The sequence below is a fragment of the Pelodiscus sinensis genome, chromosome 1, assembly GCF_049634645.1.
Source record: "Pelodiscus sinensis isolate JC-2024 chromosome 1, ASM4963464v1, whole genome shotgun sequence".
NCBI classification, from domain to species: Eukaryota; Metazoa; Chordata; order Testudines; family Trionychidae; genus Pelodiscus; species Pelodiscus sinensis.
The window spans coordinates 113,441,177-113,466,513 of NC_134711.1; the positions used below are offsets into that span (position 1 = coordinate 113,441,177).

General features: G+C 44.1%; 1 long non-coding RNA gene across 1 annotated transcript in view; it reads left to right on the forward strand.

Annotated features, from left to right (window-relative positions):
• The first annotated feature begins 385 nt into the window (after positions 1-385).
• LOC142826624 (uncharacterized) overlaps positions 386-25,337 on the forward strand; it is a 78,800-nt gene continuing 53,848 nt past the window's right edge. The window contains exon 1 of the long non-coding RNA XR_012900857.1: positions 386-498. This is a non-coding gene — a long non-coding RNA (uncharacterized LOC142826624). The remainder of the gene's footprint in view (positions 499-25,337) is intronic.

A 25,337-nucleotide genomic window follows, 5' to 3' on the forward strand; every position in this document is an offset into this window, starting at 1 on the left:
TAGGCCCAGAACTAAATGCAAGATTCCATGTGCTGTTGCACAAAAGCTGAATAACAGGTCAGCATGCCACTTTGACCAAACAAAGCCACATTTTCAAGAGCTCTTTTGAAAATCTGGCCATACCTGTCATATCAAGAGGTGACTAGATAAAGAGCAATTCTGAAATAACATTTATTTAAGTGCCTCAAAGACTGGGAGGTAGAGGGGTCCTTTGAAAATCTAGGCCCAACAGTGTGGGTCTGAGCACTTGGAGATCTGCCTCACAGCTTTTGGGATACTTCTGCCTATGATGGGGTAACTAAATCCCATTGGGCAACAGCCCCTAGGGGGTTAATGAACAGCGGTGGCTAAGTGATTTTAAGAGCAACAGCTGTTTTAAGAGACTGTAGCTGAGGCAGAAAGGAGTGGCTGCCAGAGAGGTAGAGGTCTATGCTGAGTTAGCAGCACACTGTCAGGGAGCTGCAAAGGAAAAGGATCTGAAGCTCTCTGAGAACTCAGGTGAGATTGTGAAGTGAGTGGACTGCAGGCTAAGTGGGTTTCCTTTCTCCATGGGCTAGATTAGTGTTTCTCAACCAGTGGTACAAGTACCCTTAGGGGTACTTGAGAGAAGTCTGGGGGGTATGTCAGCACAATTGAAATTTTGAGAAAACTGAATTTTTGTTTTAAGTTTTACAGCACTTTATTATTTTTGTACTTTTTACAGCCAAAAATTTCATTGTCTGCCCGGCTACACTTAAGTTGAAAAAAAATGGCATGTCTGAAAACTGTAGGTACTGGCGGTACTTTTTAAAAAAGGGGGTACATATTTATATTTAAAAAGGGGGTACTTTATAAAAAAAAAAGGTTGAGAAACACTGGGCTAGAGAAAGATCGTATACCCTAGCGTTTCGCTACCCTGCTGGGGAGGATTTGGGAAGAAGAGTTGTGATGAAAGCCCTAAGGGTATGTCTATGCTGTACAAACTCACTCCATGGCAGCTAGTGTCAGAGCCTGGGGCTCATGATATTGAACTAAATAAAGCAGTGTAGACATTCCTGCTTGAACTCTAAGACCACTCTTTTTTGCCAGGATTCAGAGACAGGGCTCCAGCCCAAGCAGGAATGTCTTTTTACACTGCTGTTTTTATCCCTGTGTTGGTAGGTGCTGTGCAACCCCAGCTGAGCTGATCCAGGCTCTGAGACTCCTTGCTGGGGGTCTTTTTTGGCTTGGTTTGTTATTTGCAATGTAATGTACCCTTAAAGAGCAAGCTCTTAAAGGGCCAGTATATTTTCAAGGGACCTGAGTAAGAGAGCTAAATTCTCTTAGTTCAATAAAGGAGAAGTAACATATTCCTTCTCCACATCTTCCATTTCCGACTCATGTAATTTAAAATCACTGGGATCTGTTAAACCAACTTCCTGCGTATCTTATTTTGAGTTTCAGGTGCTATGTAGACAAACTCTTTGCTTTAGTCCTTTTTGATGACTTATGTGGGCTTGTTCTACAAAGCATTTCTATTGAATTTATCTGCATGATCAGGTTTGCCATAGAGTTAAATTTTTCACACGCAATCTTATTTTGTGTGATGCAGAATGGATATTGGTGACTAGAACTGAGCAAATAATTTTGAAATAATAACTTTTTTCAACTTTTCCTGTTTCTGAACTATGTTTTTAGTAAGTTATAGAGCTGGCCATTTTTTTAAACTGAAAAAAAAAAGATTTTTTATTTTCCCCATTCTCACCTTCTGTTGTAAGTTGGCCAAATCCACCCTAACTGAATTAGTTCTGAGTAACAATTCCTTCTCTGTATCCCTGCAATCTGTTTCTTTCACTTCATGTATCCAAAGTGAGTGAGTTTCAACTCAGGAAAGCTTATGCCATAATAAAATTGTTGATCTTTAAGGTGCCACTGAAGTACCTGTGATTTTTGCTGAAACAAGACTAACATGGCTACCTCTCTGAAACTTATTTTCTATGAAATTCTCTCACTGAATTTTTCTTCAAAATCTTTTTTCCTGTAATTCTTAGAAATAGGGTTCGTCTACACTGCACTGTTATTTCAAGATAACTAGAATTATTTTGAAATAACAATGTGAGTGTCTACAAAGCCATTCCATTATTTCGTATCAATTTCGAAATAATGGACAGCTTATTCCAAAATCTGTAAACCTCATTCTACAAGGAATAATTCCTATTGCGAAATAGCTATTTCAAAATAACATGTGTGTAGATGCTCCACTGTTGCTATTTTGAAATAACCCCTCCCCAGGGCTATTCTGAGGGTGTGTCTAGACTACAGGGTTTTGTTGACAAAATTGGACTTTTGTCGACAAAACTATACCTGCGTCTACGCTGCCGCTGAATTCTGTTGACATAACATCGACAGAACTCAGCAGTTTTGTCAAAGGCTGTAAACCTCATTCTACGAGGAATAACACCTTTTGTCGACAGAGTTCTGTTAACAGAAGGCAATATTGCATTTACACTGTCCTTTGCGTCTGCACTGTCATGTCGACAAAGCGGCTTGCTTTGTCGACAGAACAGGATGTAGTCTAGACGCTCTTTGTCGACAGAAGCTTTGTCGACATTATCTGTCGACAAAACTTCTGCCAACAAAGGCCTGTAGTCTAGACGTACCCTAAGTTATTCCTCCCCAGTGCCTCCTGGGGCTCTAAATTGAAACTGCATGTCTACATTAGGGAATCCTGCCTCAGACTAATTTTGAGGCTTCCCTGCAGTGTAGACATGCTATTTTGAAATAAGCTATTTTGGAATAACTATTCCTGAATAGCTTATTTTGAAACAGAGTTGCAGTGTAGACGTACCCATATAGAGCTGGAAGAGACCTGAAGGTGCATCTTGTCTAGCCCCTCCTTTGAGCTTCTAAGCGATTCCACCACCTCCCTAGGTAACCCATTCCAGTACTTCACCACCCTCCTAGGCTGTGTCTAGACTGCAGGGTTTTTTTTGGAAAAAGTAGCCTTTTGAAAGTAGTAGTTTAGTTTTTGAAAAAACTTCACCTGCATCTGGACTACAGCCACGTTCTTTTGAAATTAAATCGAAAGAACGCGGCTTTTCTTTCGATGGCGGTACTCCTCATTTCCCGAGGAAGAATGCCTTTTTTCGAAAGTGCTCTTTCGAAAAAAGGCGTTCTTGAATGCAAGCTGGGCTTTTTCGAAACAGAGCATCCAAACTGCCTGGGTGCTCTCTTTCGAAAAAGCAGCTCACTTTTTCGAAAGAAGAGGTTGCAGTCTAGACGCTCTCTTTCGAAAGAGGCTTGTAGTCTAGACGTACCCTAGTGAAATAGTTTTTCCTAATATCCAACCTAGACCTCCCCCACTGTAACTTCAGATCTTTGCTCCTTTTTCTGCCATCCGTCACTACTGTGAACAGCCTTTCTCCATCCTCTTGGGAACCTCCCTTCAGGAAGTTGAAGGTTGTTATCAAATCCTCCCTCACTCTTCTGCAGACTAAATAAACTCAAATCCCTCAGACTCTTCTCATAGGTCATGTGCTCTCAGTCCCATTTACTCTAGATCAAACATGCCCAGTTCTTTTAACATCTCATTATGTGTCAGGCTTTCTACAGCTCTAGTAATTTTTGTGGATTTCCTCCCTCCAACTTTTTTCATATCTTTCTTAATGTGAGCCTTTTCTTTCTTTCATACAAAAAGTGAAAACTAAGTGTTTGGTTTTCAGAAACCAATTTTTTTTAACCAGCACTCTCCCTCCCTCTCTTCTGCATCCCACGCCCAATTTTTCAGTTTTCAGGAATTAAAAACCCTTTAAAGTGGCTTTTTCCCCCCCAACCATCTATGTATCTTTGTTTTTGAAAATGAGCAAATAACTTCAATGTACATTTTTTTTTATCTTTAACTTATTGTTATAGCTCTTTGAAAGATTCCAGTGTTTAGATTTCATTCTGTGTGGATGGGACACATGGATCATACATGATGTATTATTATTCCCTGAATAGATGAGAGTGGAGTTTGAACCAGATTTACAGTACGAATTCTCAAATATACAAATTTGAATTTATCAGCAAGTATTCTTCAATATTAGCTTAAAATTTGCTGTTTCAACAAAGATGGAAAGTAAATGCTATCCAAGTGGATTTATTTAAAAATGGTTGCAGAAAATATTGTTCAGCTTTTCCCAGTTGTACTAGTTGGTGAGAGCCAGCAGACCCACAAATCTTGCTCATAACAGCAGAATGACACAGGAGGAGTTGGACTGGAGGGACAATTCATGGGATGATTCTAGTTCTATGGGACTTGAGCATGCCTGCACATAAGTCATTGTTTGCAAGGTCAGGTGCTTGAAAAGAAAGAAGTATGGGCCTCTGGTTGGCCAAGCTTTCAAAGACCTTATAGTCAACTCAGTGACATTTCTCTGTATGTAAGTAACATAATATATTTTGAATGTCCATTTTAATCAAATTGAAAACTTCAGAGAATGTTCCCGACATCAATGGCCTATTAAATTGGGGGGTAGGGAATCAAAACATTGAAAGGGAGGAAATGAGAGATTCACCAAGACTCTGCCAGGTCTTTAGCACAGCCATAGCCTAAGCACCTCTACTATTGTGTTTAGATCAAACTAGAATAAAAACACTTGATTTCATTCTCCCAGCAGCTAACAATGGTGATATCCTGAATGAGTTGGATCCCACACAAATCATAATAGTGGTGGTGGTGGGAAGAGAGAAGAAGGATATGCACACAGCCCTTGACATTAGAAGGAGAGATGAGGGATCTTGGTGCAGAGGGGAGAAAATGGGGTGTATAAAGAACTAGCAATGGGAAACTGAATGATCCTAGTGGAGTGCAAGGCACATGCAGAGCCCTTGGCATAGAGAAAAGATGGGATTTGGGAGCACATAAAGCTTCTCATGAGGGTAGGAGGATTGGAAGGTGTGGAAGGGAAGTAGGAATGGTGGTTCACACACAGCTGCTGGCGGGGGAAGCGGAAAAAGGGGAACCATGAGATGGAGGAAATTGAGTGGACTTGTAGGAAGTCCTTGAAATAGAATTGGATGGGGGGGGGGGGGAACACACACAGGAAATGGTGAAAGGGATGCAAGGAACCCCTGATGTGTGCAGTAAGTGTGGAACCCCTAGCTAGTGAAGGATGGCAGCCTGCGTGTGAACTAGCCATGTGTTATAGCCTTCTGTGTATTTTCCCTTCATTCTGGATCTTGCTGGTTAGCATAAGAGCAAGTTCAGTTCTCTTGCACACTAACTTGGAATTCTACCTGTCTTCTTTCTGGAAGGGGGAGGCCTCGCCCATGTGTTTGAGTTATAAAGGGCAGAATCTAGACCTAGGGATATTTTGTTGTCATTATTTTAAGACTAAAATATTGGTCTATGATGTGGAAGTTTCTCATCATGCTCAAAAAAACATTTTTGTCACCTAGCAGTGTTCCTTTAAATGCTACTTTTTAATCATCTTGTTAGTTCATTGTCTTGAGGTTTTCTGTTTTATTGTCTTCGGGGATTTTAAAATAGCAAAAAAATACATTTTTGAAGAGAAGTTTATAATTTCTCCCCTCTTCCGCTTAACTAGTAAACGTTCTCTAGGCTGATCAAAAAAATTGTTTATGATATGTCTAATACAGCCATTCTGGTGTGTGTGTGTATATATATATATATATGAAAAGAGATATTATTTACCCAGTAGACTGAAAAATTGCTAAAAAGAGCTATTCCAGTACAACATGTAAATATGTATTTAGGACAAGTGCTGGTTGTTCAGTGTTTAAAAAAGTCTGAACATTTCTTTGAAAAGTTATTACACATGTCCATGGCAGAAGTGAAGTGTTAAATATTAATATCTCTGCTGTTTCCATGTTCAAATTTTTGAGTTTGGTTAGAAGTTCATGGTGGGTAATGAGTTTTTTTACCAGTTCTTTAAACATTGAATTCCAGATAATAAGTGTGGCCTCAAAGGCTTGTGTATACTTCTTCCCTGTCTGCTCATTCTAAGATTTGTGCAGCAAAGAGAATCTCCATGGTTGGATTTTCTTCTCCTCCCTGAATGAAAGGGCCTTATCTCTCCAGCATCAACCTACCCCCTCCAGATCTTGCTGAGAGTGCTTCCAACAGCCACAGTCCATAGTGAGGATGAAGGCCAATGATGGGCATGGGTTCAAAGGGACTTGTTCACTCCTTCTGCCCCCTTGAGATTTATGAGGCTTTGTTGTCTTTTCCACAGAGCTCTACTCAAAGGCTATGTCTACCCTCGCGGCTCCTTGAGCAAGAAATATGCAAATGAGGCTAAGCGTGGAATATTGCTGAGCCTCATTTGCATAACTAATGTGTCAACATTTTTGCAGTAGAGGCTCTTGTGCCAGAAGGAGGTGTCTACACTGCCCCTTCTCGCACAAGAAAAACCCTCTTGTGCAATGCCGTACGCTGATTATTTTCAGCAATAACGGCATTGCGCAAGAGGGTTTTTCTTGCTCAGGAAGGGGCAGTGTAGGCAGCTCCTTCTGGCGCAAGAGGCTCTTCTGCAAAAATGGCAGCTCATTAGGTATGCAAATAAGACTCGGCGATATTCCACACTTAGCCTCATTTACATATTTCTGGCACAAGAAACCATGAGTGTAGACATAGCCAAAGAGTTCATAGGCTACTCTGGGTGGAGGGAAGCCTTAATAGAGAAGTTACAATGGAGTCCAATTGAAAGGGAGTGTTGAAGGAGAGGAAGTCGAGGTAGAGGTGCTCTTACACATGGCTGTGGGTTCCCACAAATTCCTCAGAATTTGTGCAGACCTACTAGCCAGATTTAGGGTGGAGCTGGCCAGAAAACTGAATTCCACTTCAAAAAAAATCCTCAATTGAGACAAAAACACAAAATATCTATATATTTTTTCTTTGGAGTTGAAATTCTATAATATTTAGTTTAATAAACACTGAAATTATCCAGCAGGGGCAATATATTTCTGTTTCTGACATGAAATATTCTCCCTAGGATCCTGGAAGCCGTGGCTCTTCAGCAAGAAAGCTGTTGAAGAAATACACAAATGAGCTAGCTGGCAGGAAACCAGGCAAGTGTCAGAAATCTGCTTGGCTTCCACTGGTAACTTTATCAAACTCAACACATTCCTGTGAAATGTCTCAAGTTTGATTCAGAATTTTCTAACAGGAAAATGTTCTGCCAGAAAATTTCCAACCAGTTCTACTGTTGGCCTCATGATCATGTAAGACTTGAGAAAGCACAGTCTCTGCCCTCCCAGAATGGGAAGATTGATATTTTGCTTTACCCTTTCATGGAGCATGCATGATGATATTGCTCCCCTATAATGTGAATAAGACCAGGCAGAATTTTCTTAGGAGAATAATTCCAAAATTGTTAGGTGAAATTAAGTCCTATATGTAAGGAGACACATAGGCACTGGCTATTAAACTGTTGTTTTGGGTTTTGATTTCGAGACTTTCTGGTCTTGTTAGGTTGGTTATTCAAAACTGTTTGTAACTTTAGTCAATAATTATTGATAATAAGAGGTGGGGGTGGGAAGAATCAAGCTTGATTCTCTCTTGCAGTGCACCTTGTGTAGTCATTCACACCTATGTAACCTTTCTGCCAGATAGGGCCGGTAGCAACCAGGGCCAGGTTCAATATCTAGGGGTCCATCTCACATAGAACCGGCTCGAGCCCTCACCCAGTAGCCTGGGAAATTCACACACCCCTGGGCGCTTTTGAGAGGCGATGATTTCCCACTCACAAGCACAGAGCCTGAGTGTAGAAAATAAACTTTTAATGAAAGAGAGAGAGAGAGAAGTGACATGGCATTTACTTGGGAAAATACCATGAACAGAGTTCATAACTCCTCACGAGTAACTGTCCCAGCTCAAATGGATTGAGCAATATCTTTTGCCTCTCAGGCTCATTAGTCCAACAAGGTAAGGGTTCTATTCATTTACCCAAACTTTCCCCATGCCCCAATTCAAATGCCCCACTTACAGCTCTGTCCAGTCAGTGCAGACCCAGACACATCACCCTGATGACTTCCTTCATACAGCCTGATGTGATGCCACCAGTGTACGGCCCCTGCTACCTGCCAGTCGTTCCTGCCAGCTGCTCCGCTGGCCGCCTGCCGCCGCTCCTACTGGCCACCCGCCGGTCATTCCCACCAGCCGCTCCACCGACCGCCGGTTGTTCCCACCAGCTGCAATGGGTCTGGTTCCAGGCCAAACCAGTGACTTCAGCTCTTAGGCTATGTCTATACTGGTGGCTTCTTGCGCAAGAACATCTTGTGCAAGGAAAGCTCCATTTTAGCCATAGGGCTCTCTTGTGCAAGAAATCCCTGCCGAGTGTCCACACTGCCCTCTTGTGCAAGAGCTCCTGCGCAAGAGAGCTTACACCTGATAAAGAAGAGTTACACTCTTTTTTAATCATGCTGTACTGTAAATTTACTTGCACAAATGTGGGTGAGCAGTGTAGACGCTCTGCGGATTCTTGTGTAAGAATGGCCGTACTTACGCAATAACCCGCCAGTGTAGACATAGCCTTAGTGATTTCAACTCTTTAGCCATCACCGAGGCTGGCAAAAGATTCCAGTTTCCACTGGAAGGCTACGTCTACTCTGGCAGCTTCTTGAGCAAGAACATCTTGTGCAAGGGTTCTTGTGCAAGAAGTCTTGAGCAAGAAAACATCCACACTGACATGCGTGCACTGTGCTTTTGCGCAAGAGCATCCATGGCAGTGTAGACGCTCTCTTCTGCAACAGAGCTCTGATGGCCATTTTAACCACAGGGGCTTCTTGCGCAAGAAATTCATGTTGCCTGTCTGCACTGCCCTCTTCTGGAAAAGCTCTTGCACAAGAGGGCTTATTCCTCGTGGGGAAAGGAATAACTCTTCCGGAAGAAGCCCTGTTTTACAATGCTATACTGTAAATTTACTTCTGGAAGAATGCTCGTGCAGTGTAGACAGCTGGCAAGTTTTTGAGGAAAAACAGCTGTTCTTCTGCAAGAAGCTGCCAGTGTAGACGTAGCCAAAGAGTAAAAGGACTCTTGATGGAGTCTGCTTTAGGTCTATCCTTAAAACAGAGGGGAAAGCAGCAGATTGAACCAGTCGTACAGCTCACACCCGGCAGACATGATGCAGGTGGCTCAAGCCCTTCCCCTCAAGCTCAATACACCCAACTCTGGAAGGGGGGAGGCTTGTTCCAAGGAGACCTCTTATAATAATGGTGGTGTCTCTCCTGCAAGCACTGGTGTCATATTTTACAGTTCCCACATTTAAGAGTCGCATGATTTATGACCTCCACAACAGCCCAAATTAGTTACAGTACAGCACATTCCATTCCAACACTGATCCTCCATCAGCCCTGGCTGAATTGGATTTACATAACCACACCTCAGATTCCTTCCCCATCCTGGCATGAGCTGTATTTACATATCAACAGTTAACAGTAAAGTATCTTGCAGAGCTAAACAATTTGAGTGAGCCCACCCACATCCAGGGCAGCTCTCTCCTTTTAGCTGGCTGATAGCAAGCAGTAGTTTAGCCCCTGCTTACACCTATTAAAGCAAGTGAAAAAATACCACCAAATCAAATTAGTCATGTCCATAATTGTAAATAAAAAGTGGAAAAAGGCCTGAGGTGTAAAACAGCAGATGTGAAAGTTTTGTATCCACATTCTGAGGCTCTTCAAAGTTTTGGCTTGGATCCATATCTGTTTGGATATAGATACTGGTCATTTTGGGTCAAATAAAACATTTTTATATTTCCATTTTTGCTGAAAAATAAACCAAACCATTTTCATTTGCAGTTGACTCAAAATGTGTATGTGCTCATACATATTTTACTCTTCAGAATTACCAATGAACTGAAAAAATTGTTTTTCTCACAACTCAAAAACTGGCGACATAATCTTCATTTCCTTTGTCTTTTGGAATTAATGGTAGCAGCGGCTACATTACTCATGTTTTCTGATCCACTGTGATCTACCGATGTAAAGAAACGATGGCCCTGTGGTCAGGAGAGGCTGGGAGACTTAGAATCAAGTCCCTGCTCTATCACAGAATTTCTGTGTGTCCTTGGGCAAGTCACTTAATTTTTCTGTTCCTCAGTTCCCTCATCCATAAAATAGGGATAATAACACTTGCCTACACTTCAGGGACATTTAGACAGTAAATAAGATTGTGAAGCAATTAAATATTGTGATAACAGGGACCATATAAGTCCCTAAAATAGGGAGAGTTTGGTTTGGCTTCTCTAGACTGGTGCTAAATACCTCATCCCCAGTTTTGCAACAATTTGGTAATAAGAAATACTTGTTAGGCCTCTAAGGCAATGCATCCAAGCACAAGCAAGTTTTTGTTCTGTAATATTCAGGTCTTCCATTCAATAATTTTTGCATAGTATACATAGGGCCTCTGAGTTTGCTTGTAGTTGGATTGTCCTATTCACCTATCTAGATGTTTATTTTCCAGCCACTTCCCTCACATTGCATGTTATGGTGAGGAATTCAATCATGAACTTTTATGGTAGGGCTTAGTAAATAATGTTCTGAGCCATCTTGAAGTCTTAACATTTTCATAGCCCTTTAAACCTTTATTCTTGTGTTTATAATTGATATTTCACTTTGGATAGTGTCTTTTTTGTGGCTTTTGTCCTGAGTCTGGTTGTGTTCTCCATGCTTTTCTGATGGGAATTTACAGTAATTTCAAGAAGGTAACAGAGACAGAAACTGCTTAAAGGTTCCGCATCTTCTGAGTAATTTTTTCACTGTTATTCTGGTGCAATTTCAGTTCTTTGTTGTTAATTAGATCAAGCCAGCTTTCCACTGAGAGTTTAACTGAAATGTCAGCAGTCCACAATCTGTCAAGTCCCTCTAAAATCCCTTTCAATCACTTTTGTAATTTTAGTGCTTCTTTATAAAGTTCCCCGGATAAAATTCCTGCTGTGTTTTGACAAAATTCTTAACATGTTCACTGTACATTTCAACTACTATGTGGTAGCCTGATGCACATACAGAAACATTTGCCTGAGAAACCCAGCAAGTATCAATGGGAGTGGAGTAGATGAGGATGAGTGTGAAAGAACGTCCGTATTTCTACAGTGTGCTTTAGGGACTGTATTTAGTGTTGCTTCTTTCTCAACACTGTTTGTATTTGTTGTAGTCTGGGATGACTGTATCTGAGAAGTTTTCATCTTTTTTATTTTTGCGCTTTGCTTCTTTCTTGAATGGCATCTTCAACACTTTATATGCAACATACAACCATTTTTTCCCACAGATTTCTCAAACATAGAACCAGTAGCATTAGGGACCCACTTAAATTATCATAATTTGATTTTAATCACAATGGTGGCACCAAAATGTTTCACTTGCAGAACCAGCAGACTTGCCAATATTCTGTTCTTCTATTTCAATAAAGAATGTTTCATTCAATAGACAATTTAACTGTGGTGGCATTTTTTAATTGACATATCTCCAGTTTTGGCCTTGAACTGAAAACATTGGGGTTTTCAGGCATTCGGAATTTTTTGATTAATCAAATATTTCCTGCTTTCCAGACATTTTTCACAAACACATTTTTCATGAGTTTAAAACACAATTTTCCATTGGAAAAAAATATCAAGGGAAAACATTTCCAGACATCCTTCATTAGAAACTTTCATCTTCACGATGGTTAGAAATGAGAATCCACCTATTAGTTCCAATCTTTCCGGGTATGTCTAGACTACATGGCTCCGTTGATGGAGCCATATAAATGAGTTTACTAGTCATAGGAAAATGAAGCGGTGATTTAAATAATTGATAAGATGTCTGATCAGCAATGACAAAATCTGTGTTTCTTGAAATGACTTAATTTGGGGATAGCCCCACTTTCCAGGGCTGGCCTTACCATGAAGCGAATTGAGGCAGCCATCTCAGGTGCCAGACTGTGGGGAGGCACCACTAGGACCCAGAGTGTAGAAAATTGCTGCTGGTGAATATGTATTCTCTTTGCTCTAGATGCACAGAGATGGCAAAGCAGTACCATGAGAGGAGTAGAACAGGAAGAAGGCAGAATTGAGACCTTTCAAAGTTTTGGCCCAAGCGAGGGGGCATGGGGGCATCATTAGAGCTCCCTGCCTCACATGCCAATATGTTGTGGGCCGGCCCTGCCACTTCTTCCCCTTATTCCACTTTAAAATAATCTTAAATCTATCAAAATAATCTGTGAAAATGGTGTGTTTTCCCTTTTCAATTCATCATTTTTTTTCCTTAAATTCAGTGAATGAGCTCATGATGTCTCACTCATGTTATGCATATTATTGTGTCTCAGCCAGGAGGCCATATGTCATGGAGAAATGGCCTACAGCAATGACTTACGTAGTGGTGGGGAAAAACGTACAAGACATTCTTCCTATTGTCAAGTATCCAGGTTTATAACAAAACTGCATTGTCCCTCTGCATTTTGTTCATTGTGACAAGTTTGCATGTCAGGCTGTCTATCCTTTAATGGAGTGCACAGTTGATAAAGTGTTTGGTCATGCTGAAAGTCAAGGAGCGCTCATAAGCACAGGACCTTCACTGAACCAGCTTCTTATAAAATTTCTCCTGACAGGACTGCAAGGCCTGAGAGAGTAAATTGGAGTATATTGGATACTAACAGCACAGTTTAAAATGCCTTTACTGTACAACTGTTTGGGTTTTGCGTTTGTTAATCATTGACAAGTGGAATCTGTGAATGCTTAGCAAAGCCCTTTTTGTCAGCCACAGGAATGAACTGAAAACAGGTTTTGTTTGATATTTACAAAAAAATCTCCCTTTGGTTTCTGTAACAAGACACATATATGCAAATCCACTCACCTGATCCTTCAAATTATATGCCCTGAATCAGTAAGTAGTATAATAAAATGGCACTAATTTACATTTCACCTATCTGCATGTCCTATAATTCTCTCACTAAGAACAATGCTTTCTTTCTCTTTTTTCAGCAAAGATTTAATAGCAGACACAGTGCTTGTGTGAGGTCTCACATTACTAAGACTTAATTACTTTTATAAAATATATTACTGAACACTTATGATTATACTGCAGTCCAAGGTATGGGTGTAAATAATTACATCTAAACTCCTTCGTCAAATGAATGTTTTGTGATGCAGAAGACTTGGTTTTGTGAGAATTTTGGGAAACTGAGTCAAAAGACCACCCAAGTTAGGCTTAATCAACAATCCCCTTTATTTATACCATTTCAGGCAGTACTACTGTCACTAATTGTCTGAACATATATTTCGTCCAGACAAATACAGGCAGTCCCCGGGTTACGTACAAGATAGTGACTATAGGTTTGTTCTTAAGTTGAATCTGTATGTAAGTCGGAACTGGCGTCAGCCGCCGCTGAAACTGATCAGTTTCAACTGCGGCTGAATCTGGACGCCAGTTCCGACTTACATACAGATTCAACTTAAGAACAAACCTATAGTCACTATCTTGTACGTAACCCGGGGACTGCCTGTATTTAAGTCGGAACTGGCGTCAGCCGCCGCTGAAACTGATCAGTTTCAACTGCGGCTGAATCTGGACGCCAGTTCTGACTTACATACAGATTCAACTTAAGAAACCCAGGCGTCCCCAAGTCAGCTGCTGCTGAAACTGATCAGCGGCTGATTCCAGGAAGCCTGGGGCAGAGCAACTCTGCCTCGGGCTTCCTGTAGTCAGCCGCTGGTCAGTTTCAGCAGCGGCTGACTTGGGAACGCCTGGGGCTACTGGAGCAACCCAGCAGCACCCCAGCTGCTCTGCCCCAGGCATCCTGATTCAGCCGCTTCTGAAACTGACCAGCAGCGGCTGAATCAGGACGCCTGGGGCAGAGCAGCTGGGGTGCTGCCGGTTTGGTCCGGAGCGGCGCTGCGGGACCAACCCAGCAGCCCCCAGCTGCTCTACCCCAGGGGTAGGCAAGAAAAACCTGGTCTGTTGGGGGGGGGGCACTAGCTGCACCCCCCTCCCCCAGCAGACCAGGGAGACGGGGGTGGCGGGACCGCTCAAGTCCTTCACGGCTTTGCTCCGTCTCCCTGGTCTGCTGACCTGGGAGACGTGGAGCAAAGCCGCAGAGCACGCGGGCAGCGGAACAGTCCAGGCGCGCCGTGGCTGTCCCACTGCTGGCGTGCTCCGAGGCTTTGCTCCCCGTCTCCCTGCAGACCAGGGAGACGGGGAGCAGCTTTTCTCGCCCTGGAGGACGGGGGCGGCGGACTGCGGCGCATCTGGGCGTCCTGCTGCTCCCGTCCTCCGGGGAGAGAAAAGCCCCATTCGTAACTGCGGATCCGACATAAGTCAGATCTGCGTAACTCGGGGACTGCCTGTAATAGAGATCCCTCAGTTTCTGGTCTGGTGTTTTTCCAGTTAGGGCCCTTGTTCACTTAGGTTTATTATACAGCACTACATTACTGATTAAGTAATCTTTATCAGTTTGGCTTTTGACTCATCAGCCCTTTGGGTTTTCAGTAACCTGTACATTACGTATGTGCAAGCTTCAATTACTCAACTTATAAATTTTGCTGGCTGGTTCTGAAGTTTCTGGATCATGTCATCTAATGTCACCCTACTCTAGATTTTCCTAGAAAATGTATTTGTTGTTACACAGTTGTGTATTTTTTCCCTCAAAACATCCAGCACAATAAGTTACCTTTGTTCTGTCAGCAACAGCATTATTTTAAGCAGAGCAGCAAGTCTATGTAAAAGAAGAATTTGCAAATTTATACTCATGCCAGCCAGGCCTTGGCATAAGTATTACTTCATCTGTACTCATTCACTGTCTATAATTACAAATCATTAAAATGTAACTAGCAATGCTTTTAATGTTACCATTTAGCAATTCTTCATTTTTCTGTTTCAGTGCCATAAATCAGAATATGTTATCCCCTTAATCTATTTGGAGTGGGTAGTTTCACTCATATTCCAGTTTGAGCCCAGTTTCAATCAAAGTCCAGTTTTATCTGTGAATCATTACAAGAAAAAGTCATTAGAAAATTTCCTGTGAATTCATTTTAGGGAATAACACCATTTTAAATGTTAGTATTCATTTACTTTTTCATGGCACACCAACATATATGTTCTCCAATTTAACAAATTCTGTAATCTACAAGGGTACGTCTAAACTACATGGCTCCGTCGACGGAGCCATGTAAATTTGTTGTTTTGGCAAAGGCAAATGAAGCCGCGATTTAAATGATCGCGGCTTCATTTACATTTACATGGCTGCCGCGCTGAGCCGACAAACAGCTGATCAGCTGTTTGTCTGCTCAGCGCGCTAGTCTGGATGCTCCCCTGCCGAAATCAAAGCCCTTTGTCGGCAGCCCCGGTAAACCTCATCCCACGAGGAATAACGGGGCTGCCGACAAAGGGCTTTGATGTCGGCAGGGGAGTGTCCAGACTAGCGCCCTGAGCGGACAAACAGCTGATCAACTGTTTGTCGGCTCAGCGCGGCAGCCATGTAAATTTAAATGAAGCCGCGATCATTTAAATCGCGGCTTCATTTGCCTTTGCCTATGTGTCTAATCTACATGCCTCTGATGACAGAGGCATGTAGTCTAGACACAGCCCAATGGATCTCCCAATGAAAAAATTTCACTAGTTTTTAAATGACTTAGGCTCTCAAGAGATTTGGGGTTTTTAATTACCATGGCAGTGAGGCTCTCAGAGCCTGGATCTACAGACTTGGCCTTGCACTACAGTGCCAAAAACAGCAGTATAGGTGTTGTGGCTTGGGCTGGAGCATGAGGTCTGAAGCCCACCATGTTCTTGGGGATTCAGAGACCAACCCTCAGCTCAGGCTCATATGTCTAGGCAGATGTTTGAGAACTGTGGCTCAAGCTTCAGTCTATAGATACAGGCTCTGGGACTCACTGATGCAGGTTTGAAAATGCTTGTGGTCACTGGAAATCCAAGCATTGATGAGGGTTGCCCACCTATTGTCTTACATGACCTACCTACCCATCTCCATTTTTTGCATTTTTCATTACCTGCAATACATTGATGACCTCTGTAGGTCTTCTGATGTCCTCATTCAGCATGGGTATGTCTGCACTACAGCATTATTTTGAAATATCTTATTTCGAAATAACGCGTCTAGACACAAAATGCATTTCGAAATAGCGCATCCACACTGATAGGAAGCTGAATCACATTTAAGGCCGGCAGGAACTGGTTCTGGCAGGGCATCAGGTCAGGAGTTAGCCTTAGGCAGAAGCCACACAAGGTATCTGAGACCTGTGCTTAATGGGACCCCCTTGGACAGCCGGTTCTAAGGTTTCCCTGCTTGCTTGCTTACCTCGTTGAGGAACAGCAAAACATTTTTTGCTCTGTGTGCTCTGGTTACCCTCACTCAGGACACCATAGCACTCTGCAGCATGGAGCCGGAGCTGCCCCTGGGCACTCTGGTGCTTCTCCTGGATGTGTTGCTGCGAGCCTGGCAGCACACTCTGCAGGCAGTAACAGTCTCCCTGGTGTGCCCCACTGGGCACTTGTGCCTCATCCCTCCCTCACGTCGTTCCACTTACCCCTCCCTATCCCCCCTTCCTGCTGTACAATAAAAGACACGTGTTCATTACAACAAAGCCTCTTTATTGAAGAAAACTGGGGTGGGGGGGAATGAAACTGAGGTGAGACTGGGGAAAGAAGGTGAGAGAGGAGAGGAGGGAGGGTGGGAGAGGAGAAGGGGTAACCTGGGAGGAGAGAGTTGTCAGTGGGAGGCAAGGGGAGGAAGGGGGCAGAGAAGCTCAGGGCTCCGGGTTGGGGGTCTCGCTGTCCCAACTGTCTCCCAGCACCACAAGTGCAGGGGGCCTCAGTGTCCCTTGGGTTGTGGGGAAGGTAGGGAGGAAGAAGCGGGAGGGGGAGAAGGAGTGGGAGGAGGAGCGGTAGCTGGGGAGGCAGCAGAGGCTGGAGCAGCAGGAGCCAGCAAGCTCTGTCCCAGGGTCGATGACCACCTGGGTGGCACGTACTATCCTGCCCCCAAGGATGTGGTCCACGGCATCAAATAGGGGCAGAGGTCTGGGTCTGCCCCTGGTTGGGAGCTGCCCCCTGTGGCCCTGGCATACGCCTGCCGCAGCTCCTTTGTTTTCATGCGAACCTGCTCCTGGGTTCGCATGTGGCCTTTAGTGGCCAGGCTGGTAGCCATCCGCTTGTAGATGGTTGCGTTCCTCTATTTAGTGTGGAGATCATGGACATTGGAGGCATCCCTCCAAACCTGAATTAGGTCCCTGATCTCCACACTGGACCAGGCAGGTGCCCTCCTTTTCCAGCTCCTGGCAGGCTCCTGGGAGCTGGCAGACTGGTCCTGGGGAGCAATGGAGGGCTGGCTGGCACTGGCTGCCTGGATCATGCTGGGGCCACTGGATCAGGTGCAGCGACTGCTGGCTCTGGGTTGGCAGGCTTGGAGCTGGCACAGGCACTGTGGCCAGAGTCAACCCCTTTAAAGCTCCGGGGAGGGGGAAGGGAGAGGAGTTTTCTTTGTTGTGCCCAGAGTGGCCACCAGGGCATCCAGGGAAGGGCTGGATGCCCTCTATTTCGAAATAAGCATCTACACGGTGCTTATTTTGAAATAGCAATTTTGAAATTGGCACTATTCCTCGTGGAATGAGGTTTACCAATTCCAAAATAAGCCTGCCGGTATTTCAATTTAATTTCAAAATAGTGGTTTGGCTGTGTAGATGCTGGTAAAGTTATTTCAGAATAAAGGCTGTTATTTCAAAATAACTTTGCTGTGTAGACATATCCTATGTGATCATGGAATGATATCTTGCACATTTCACTTTCCATTGGTTTGTGGGTGACAGCGAATTTTTCTTCCTCCACATTCATTGTTGACCAACTTTCCACTCCATATATCATGGCTGGCCAAAAAGTAGTGTCAAAGAGTCCTTTCTTTTTCTTTATGGGCAGTTCATCATCTATTAAAGATGTGCCCACTCTACCTTTCTCTTCCTCTGCATTGCCCCTTGAAAGATTTTTCTTTGCTTAGCTGCTGACTCAGGTAAATGTATTTCCTCAATCTTTTTGTTTTCCCCACTTACAGTGGTAATTCCTGCTTTGCAATGTTCATTCCACATCCACTTTGATCTTTGTGTTCTCTTCCAACCCAATATCCTGGAAAAGTGTTTGCAGTGGTTGCAATTTTTTCTCCAATTCTACTGTGTCCTTCACCAATATTACACAATCATCAGTGAAGAGAAGATGTGTTAATTGTTCTCCGTCAATTCTGATTCCTTCTTCCCTGTTCAATTTGTTGAACAACAATTCCAGTACTGCTGCAAACCGATTTGGTGAAATTGTGTTGCCTTGTCTGACTCCTCTGTGTATAATAATGAGGCATGGGACATTTAATGATGTTATTTATGTTGAAAATTGCAGTTAATTTCTTCCAGCATGTCTGTGTATCTCAGGTCAATTCTAATTTCGCTGAATGTGTTGAGTACAGTGGTAAACTGAACCGAGTCAAATGTCATTTTGCAGTCAACAAGACACAATGGAACTTTGTATTCCTTGCTTTTTTTCAGTGAGCTACTAAACTGAGTGGATGTGATCAATTGTCAAATACTCTGAACAGAAACCAGCTTGAATCGAACAACTACCGTCTGATCACACATCTCTCACAAGTGTACAGGGTCTTCATTCATGTCAAACTCAGAGCTGGCCCAAATCTCTCCCAGACTAGGGAATCCAAAGTAATTAACTTACATGGTCTTCAGGGGTAGTGAGTTAGTCTGTACAGTATAAACTTAAAAAACAGCGTATAGTCTGGTAGCACTTTAAAGACTAACAAAACATGTATCATGAGCTTTCATGGGCACAGTCCATTTATGAGTGAACCTTTTAAGAGGGCTGAAACCTGGGGACCAGTTTGACCACGTTTGGCTAGATTGAGGGGGTTTGGAGCAGTGGAATTTCTTTAGGCAAAAGAACAAAGACATGAGGTGTGATTACAGCTTTTTAAAAATAGAGGTTGAGGGTATGTCTACACTACACAGCCTTATTGCTAAAAGTCAGTGTGTGTGAATGCTGTCTGTCGGCACTTTTGCAGACAAAATACACCCATCCCCAAAGTGAGCGCTCCTGCCAACAAAGCAGCATTCACCCTTTCATTTGTCCCAGCAAAACTTTATTGTTCAAGGAGATGGGCAGGGAGGGTTAAGCTACACTTAGGGTGCATCTACACAGCGCCCTTAGCTTGAAATAAGCTACACAATTTGTGCTATGCAAATTGCGTAGCATATTTTGATGCTATTTCCAAATAGCTTATTTTGTAATTTTGTGCTGTCTACACAGTGCCAAATTTTGAAATAACTTGCTATTCCAAAATTCCCCTTAAACCTCAGGTTACCGGGATGTTGGAATAAGCTGCCCGTTATTTTGAAATCTAATGCTTCAATAGATGCAGAATAGCTATTTTGGAATGCTTCTGGTATCCTGAAATAGCTCCACAATGTAGATGTACCCTTGTTGATCAAGTGCAGGTATACTCTGTAGAATAGATAAAGTCTTAAAGTTTTGTCGGCAAAACCTGCCTTTTGGCGACAAAACAGTGACAACGTACACACTGCTATGGAACTTTTGCTGGGGAAAACGCCCCGTTTCAGTGACAAAAAACTCTACCCTTGCCAGAGACTTTTTTCTTCCCCCCCCCCCCCCCCCTTCATTGTCAACAAAGAGCCAATGTAGAGTCTGCTGTTTGTTTTGTCCACAGAACTGGCTTCTGCCAGTATCCCACAATGCCTGCTCTGTTTTGATCTCTGCTGCCCTGCAGGCATGTGCCCCTTCACTTTCAAAGCTCTGGGAAGTGTCTGACAGCTGAGTGAGATGTTTTGTTTGGGGAACAAAAAACAAATCTTCCCTCCACTAGGAACATTGTGGAATGCAGACTGCTGCTGCAGGGAGAGGGGGACAGGCTGCTGTGCTATTTTAACATTCCTCAGCATGCAGAGCTCACAGAGCTACTCATGATGCCCCTCCCAGCAGCTCAAGAGAGGCTGTGGGAGAACTGAGGGAGAATCCTAAGATATGCAGCGATCTGCTCCGCCTTCCCACAGCCCATGAGTGATACATACCCACACTGCCTTGCTCACACTGTCCATGAGGGCATGCCTGTGGACATGATGGGTCAACAGAGGGAGCAAATGGGAACACCCTCTGGCAATTTGTATTTTGCCTACCTTTGGGGAATCAACACTTGGTAGTGTAGACGTATCCGGAGTTTAAGAGAGAGTCATTGCTTTTAGGTTTTCCTATGTATTCTGTATTGACCGCCGTTGGAATCAGTGAAATTTACTGTTTTGAAAACACAGCCCTTGGTTTGTGTTCTCACACATGAGACTTGAAGCACTGATCCCAGGTCCAGATCCATGGCAGGCTGCACTGTGCTATGTGGTGAAGCTCCAAGGGGTAGCCTAGTTAGTCTCTATAGGATAAACTTAAAAAACAAAAACCGTCGACGAAGCCATGTAGATTTGTTTATTTGGCAAAGGGAAATGAAGCCGCGATTTAAATAATCGTGGCTTCATTTAAATTTAAATGGCTGCCGTACTGAGCCAGTTGTCGGCTCAGCGCACTAGTCTGGACGCTCCCGCGCCGACATGAAAGCCCTTTATTGACCTCCCCGGTAAACCTCATCCTACGAGGATAACGGGGAGGTCGATAAAGGGCTTTCAGGTCGGCGTGGGAGCGTCCAGACTAGTGTGCTGAGCCGACAAAGAGCTGATCAGCTGTTTGTCGGCTCAGCGCGGCAGCCATTTAAGTTTAAATGAAGCCGCAATTATTTCAATCGTGGCTTCATTTCCCTTTGCCGATCAGCCTAATCTACATGGCTCCATCGATGGAGCCATGTAGTTTAGACACACCCTTATAGACTAACAAAACATGTAGATGGGCTTCCGTGGGCATGCACTGTTTTTATGTTAGTTTTTGTTTTTGAAGTTTGTGCTATGTGATGACATTCTGTAAAGCAAAGCTGTGTTGCACCTTTAACTTAAAATCCAAATCCAAAGGGATTCTGAATTAAGGCTACTAAAATATTCTTTCCCTGGGCCATATCATGAGGGCCGAACCTCCAAAGCTCTGTTTTTGTTAACGTTATTTTTTTTTCTTTCTTGCCCTCTATCTGATCTCTTTCCTAATTGGAATATATCTTGTTTTTACCATAATTTCCCCCAGCAGACAGTCAGTTTTTAGAGATAAAAATTAATTTACGATCACTGCTTGATTGTATGCATCAGATATGTTTTTGTCTTATACTGTTTTGTGACCTTCTCCCCTTTCTGCTTGCATTCTCATAACGGGGTACTTATTACAGAATCTGATGCTCCTTTTCATTATGTGAAAGAAGTATTTGTGTTTTTCTTTCAGTTCCAAAACTGTTTGTTGTTTATGTAACATCAGGCCCCAGTTAGAGGGCCTGATTTCTATTGCTCTGTGCTTTGTGGGCACAAAATGTTTTCATTCTGATTTTGGTAGCAATTTTCAGTCCCTCTGAACTGGTGTAACAGCGAATCAGGCCTATCTAGGTTTGTATCAACATGCCACCAAAGTTTGAGTCTGGATAGAGGAATCAGCTTTGGGACAATCTCCATTTTTATTATGGAGAGGTTCTGTTCATCAAGAGTAGCTGCATGTACAGTTGCTGGTTTCAATTATAGGGCTTACCTACACTACGTGGAACAGTCGAAAGAGGATATCTTCTTCCGATCGCACTTTCAAAAGCAGAGCTTTCAAAAGCGAAAGTAGTTTAGATGCGGCTTTTCCAGCAAAGTCCCCTCCCCTTTGTCAAAAAGCCATGAAAACCTCATTTTTGGAGGAAGAGCGGCTTTTTGACAAAAGGGGTGGGGTTCGCCAAAAAAGCCACATCAAAACCTACGCCTTCGAAAGTGCGATCGGAAGAAGATATGCAAATTCCCACAGAATTTGCATATCCTCTTTCAAATGTTCCACATAGTCTAGATAAGCCCATAATGTCTACTAGAAGACTGACTCAGACTTTTGTTTTTCTTCATTTAAATCATTGCTTTGGGGTGGGGCTGGGGGTGAGGGGTTCAGTATGGAGGCTGCTCCAGCCCTCTCTCACTGCAGCAGTTTGGGGCCATGTGAGAAGTACAAAGCCAGGGAAAAGGTTCATGTGCCTCAGTAAATAACTGTCCCTTTTGCCACCTCTACAACCTGTTGCTCCAATTAGGTGTTAGCTGTCCTGGTCCCTGACTCTGGCCCCTTTCTGCCCCCTGTGGTCATTCTGCAGTATAACAGTCACTCCTGCCAGTTCTCTCCTTTTCCATTTTATGAGAAACAATCAAATTCCAGGCACATCCCATTGTCCAGGCACAACCAAACCCTGACCTTGCTTTAAGTTATAAGAGGAAGTGGCATACTATATTTAGTGGTTCAAGCTCTTGCCATTTAGGAGAAGTTCTTGAACAAATGCATTCCCAGACAGATGGGCAGACATGCACATTTATAAAATACATAGTGAGATTTAAGGAGGTGATATTTTTATTGTCAGACACTACCAGTTCACAGTCTATTTGAAGAGTTAATGATGTTCCTATCCTCTCTAACCCAGTGAGCACACACAACACTGCCCACTTATCACCCAGACAGTGAAAACAGCTGCTCTGCTGCTCATGGTAGAATGAAGTGTGCAGACGGACTCTGCCATCTTTTCTGCACTGCAGAAACTTATGCTAGAGCACCGCTTTCCAAGGCAGAGTGGAAAGGGGCTGACCATATGGATTTGTGGTGCCAGTCCCCTGGGGTGATAGACAGGAGTGCCAGTTGCTGTTACAACTCATGAGAGCTGTATTTGCGATGGCAAATGTTACTCAGCGGTTCTGTGCCAAACTGTCTTTTTAGGGTACAGGATTTCTCTTCTGTCAAACCTCTTACATTAAAAATACCTGGTTTTAATGAGACAGGCCCTATTCCCCCCCTACCCATGCTATTTTCCAGGAATGGCTATCTGAAATGTCCCTTTTTAAAACTTGTAAACTTTAATTTTTTTAAAAAATTACTGCAAAATCTTTTATTCAAGACCAAGTTCTGTACAGACTGGAGAACTTCTGCTCTATTGTCCAGAAAAGCAGTCCAGTGGAGTGAATGTTCAGTCTGAAGAACCATGATTAAAGAAAAAGACTTACTGAATGTGGATGCAATCTGGAGCTGCTATTCTGCTTTCAGCGAATATTTGGAACATTTATTCAGTATTGGTTTTTATAAGTTCGTTCAAAACACTAAGGGTATGTTTACACTACAGCGCTATTTCAAATTAACTTATTTTGAATTAGTTAATTTGAAATAAGCTAAATCGAAATAACGCATCTAGACATAAAATCTAATTTGAAATAGTGTTTTGCTATTTTGAAATAGCGCGTCCACACTGATTAGACACTAGATCACATTTAAGGGCAGCTGAAACCGGTTCCAGCAGGGCATCAGGTCAGTAGTTGCTTTGTGTGGCTGCTGTCTGAGGCTATCTGAGGCTCGTGCTTAAAGGGACCCCCCCCGGACAGCCGGTTCTCAGCTTTCCCGCTTGCTTGCCTACCTCGCCGAGGGACAGCAAAGCGTTTTCCTCTCCAGCTGCTTTGGTCACTCTTGTTTGGGACACCGTGGCACTCGGCACCATGGAGCAAGAGCTGCCCCTGGACGCTTTGGTGCTCATGTTAAACATCTTGCTGCAAGCCTGGCAGCAACTGCTGGAGGCTGCCTGGCACCTTCTGCTGCAGGCCAGCCCCCTAGCTCTCCCCCTGCCCCCCCCCCAGGGGCCCTAGAGGAGCAGTGCCCAGATGCCAGATTGCCCTGCCCCATCTGGTGTCTGGACACCAGCAGCGACTGGTGGGACCACATCATCCTAGAGCACTGGGGAGACCAACAGTGGACCCAGAACTTCAGGATGAAGAAGGACACCTTCCTCGAGCTCTGCAAGTGGCTCGCCCCTGCTCTGCAGCGATGAGACACACGCATGAGGCCCACCATTCCCCTCCACAAGTGGGTGGCCATCGCCCTCTGGAAGCTGTCCACGCCAGATAGCTACCAATCCGTGGGAACCAGTTCAGCGTCAGGAGATCCACCATCAAAGAGGTTCTCATGCAGGTATGACACTCACTGGCCACTGGGCCAGGAGGGGGGGCTGCAAGGAGGACATGGGCTGCCTCAGGGAAAACGGGGGGGAGGTGGTGTAAGTGCCCTCCCCAGGAGGGTTCGGTCTGTCCTGGCCGCACTACAGACCACCCACGGTGAGGCCACATGTCCTGGATGGCACGGTAGATGCACAGGTTGCCACCTGCTCCATGGTCATCAAGGCCGACACGCATGGTCCCTGGGCTCCTCCTTTCCCCCCGCCTGCCCTGCATATGGGGACCGTGATGTTATTCACATGTGGAGGCCTTGGATGAGGCGGCTGAAGGGCTCTCCAGTTTGGCTCAGGGGTCCTGGGTGCAGGGCACGCTCCCTGCAGGCTCCTGGCTTCTGTCGTCCTCCTCTTCCTCCTCTTCCCCTGTGTCAGGGGCAGGGCCCTCTGCCCCGGGGTCGATGATGACCAGGGGGGGCACGGACCATCTGACCTCCCCCAGGATGTGGTCCAGGGCCTCAAAGTGCAGGCAGTCCTCCGGGTCAGCCCCTGGTTGGGAGGCCCTGGCATAGATCTGCTGCAGTTCTTTAATTTTGCTGTGCACCTTCTCCTGGCTGCACATGTGGCCTCTGGTGGCCAGGCTGGCAGCCATGTGGCTGTAGACGGCTGCATTCCTGAGCCTAGTGCAGAGATCATGGGCATTGCAGGCCTCCCCCCAAACCTCAATGAGGTCCACGATCTCCACACTAGACTAGGAAGGTGCCTGCGGCCCCTGGCAGGCTCCTGTGAGCCGCCAGCCTGGTCCTAGGGAGCGGTGGAGGGCTGGGTGGCAGCAGGTGGCTGACTTACCCTGTGCCAGGTGCACGGTCTGCTGGCTGTGTGCTGGCAGGCTTGCAACTGGCACAGGCACTGTGTGCTTTAGAATGTATGCAGGAGAAATTCTATGGTCAGAACAGATGATCAAAATGGCCCTTTCTGGACTTGGAATCAATTAGTCTAATTTGAGTACTCTAGGTCAGGAATGTTCTTTTTATTTGTACAGCACCAAGCACATTGGGGACCTAATCAATGATTGGGGACTTAGGGAACTATTGTAATAGCAATAATTCATAATATGTATTGTGCCATTTGAGAAGCCATTCTGAGGAACTCTAGATCTGCAGCTTTTATCACTCTATTTTTAATTGTCATGGATTAAAAACATAGCCTTCCAAATCCATGCTCTTGACATAATTCAGTGTGAGAAAATGTTTGCTTCTGGGCTGACAATTTGTATGCAAATAGAAACAATGGAGTTATATCTGCTGCTCTCCTGTAATCT